Source organism: Orycteropus afer, unplaced genomic scaffold (assembly GCF_000298275.1).
Source record: "Orycteropus afer afer isolate SDZICR_OR568_19922 unplaced genomic scaffold, OryAfe1.0 scaffold00037, whole genome shotgun sequence".
In the NCBI taxonomy this organism is placed as follows: Eukaryota; Metazoa; Chordata; class Mammalia; order Tubulidentata; family Orycteropodidae; genus Orycteropus; species Orycteropus afer.
The window spans coordinates 7,646,478-7,648,820 of NW_006921624.1; positions in this window are offsets into that span (position 1 = coordinate 7,646,478).

Genomic DNA, 2,343 nt, shown 5'->3' on the forward strand with positions numbered 1-2,343 from the left:
AGTCCATTTCAGCTCACTAATGCCAAAGATATCAATCTTTATGTGTTCCATTTCATTTTTGACAACTCCAATTTTCCTAGATTCATACTTCGTACATTCCATGTTCTGATGATTAGTGGATGTCTACAGCTGTTTCTCCTCAATTTGAGTGGTGCCACATCAGTAAATGGATGTCTTTAAAGCTTTACCTTATCCATATGAGTAAGGCTGGGTTTACTCAGATGATACAGCTCTTGCCCAGTCCTACTTTGAGAGCTTTCTAAGCTAAATGACTCATCTTCCTCCTCTGTATTGAACAATGTTTCTGGACTATTCATAAAGTTGCGCAGTAATGTATCAGACAGTGTTTCTCTATTATTCATAAGGTTTTCCTTGGCCAATTCTTTGAGAAATGGATGGCCTTCTTCTTCTTCCTAGTTTGTCTCAGTCTGCAAGCCGTGCTGATACCTGTGTAACAGGTGACCCCACTGGGTTTGAAACATCAGTGGCACAGCCTCAAGACTCACAACAACACGTCACCAAAGTAAGACAAACCAACAGACCAGTTTGTGTCCCTTAGCTGTTGGAAACCCCTCCAGCCACACTTACCTGGATCCCTGCAGGTAACTCCTCAATCTATTCCAGTCTCCTTTGCCTTTTCTGTCCTCTCCCTTCTTCCAACCTCACTCCTGGTGGGGTGTGGCCTGGGTTCCCTCTCTTCACCTGGCTCCCTGTGGCTGACTCCTCGATCTTTTCAGGTCCCCTTTGCCTTTTTTTGTCTTCTCTCTGCTTCGCACCTCACTGCCTGTTCTTAGGTCCCTTTTTTTGTCCTCTCCTTGCTTCCCACCTCACTGCCTATTCTTAGGTCCCTGGAATCTGAATGAGAATGCTATCACTTTAAAATCCAAAATGGTTGCCACTTGTAAACATTCAAAATATCTGTGCTCTCAGTCACTTGAAATATCCAAAATGGTTGCCACTTGTAAACATTCAAAATGGCTGTGCCCTCAGTCACTTGAAATATCCAAAATGGCTGCCACGTGTAAACAATCAAAATGGCTGCGCCCTCCAGAAAAACAAGAAGGTCAGTGAAACAAATGAAAACACGCAATATCTGGGGATACAGCAATAAGAGAAAAAAGGCAGAGAAGGAAAATAATGAAGAAAAAAATGGGAAAAATGCAAAAAGAGAAACAAGGAACGGGGTTAACCACGAGCAAAAAAGAAGAAAAAAAAATTGCAACCAGGAACTGGGAAAAGAAAAAAGCTGAAAACTGGGACCTGGGAGGGAAAGAATAAAGAATAATAGTAAAAAGGACAAAAGTATTAATAATAGTAGTATTTTTAAAACAGACAAAAGCAAGCAAACTAAAAACCAGAAAAAAGAAAGAGAGGAAAAAAAAATCAGGGGATGGAAAGGCAGGGCACCCAGGCTCTGTCTGAGCACACAGAGTGAGATGGAGTTCCTGCAGGCCCAGAAGGTGGGTGGGAGTGGGGAATGGCCGAACCTCCATTCACCAAGTGGTTATGGGGTATTAGAGTAACAATACCCCTTGTTGCAGGAGTGGGATCACCTTTGAGCAGAGAGTAGCTAAAGCAAATGGAAGAAATGATAAATAAAAGAGCTGAACAGAAGATTTCAAAGAGCAGCTTGAGAAGACAAAACCAATTACTATAATGAAATGTACAAAGACCTGGAGTTTGAAAACCAAAAAGGAAGAACACACAAGGCATTTCTCAAGCTGAAAGAATTGAAGAAAAAAATTTAAGCCTTGAGTTGCAATATTGAGAGATTCTATGGGCAAAATATTGAATGATGCAGGAATCATCAAGAGAAGATGGCAGGAATACACAGAGTCACTATACCAAAAAGAACTGGTCAATCTTCATCCATTTCAGGAAGTGGCATATGACCTAGAACCAATGGTACTCAAGGAAGAATTCTAAGCTGCAATGGAAGAATTGGCGAAGAACAAGGCTCCAGGAATTGACGGAATACCCATTGAGATATTTCAACAAACGTATGCCCCATTGGATTTGAGATTTGGAAGACAGCTACCTGGCCAACTGACTGGAAGAGATCCATATCTGTACCCATTCCAAGAAAGGTGATCCCACACAATGTGGAAATAAAAGAACAATATCATTAATATTGCATGCAAGTAAGATCTTATTGAAGATAATCCAAAAACCTTTGCAGCAGTATATTGACAGAGAACTTCCAGAGGTGCAAGCTGGATTCAGAAGAGGACATGGAACAAGGGATGTCACAGCTGTTGTCAGATGGATCTTGGTTCAAGGCAAAGAATACCAGAAAAATGTTTACTTGTGTTTTATTGACTATGCAAAGGCATTTGATTGTGT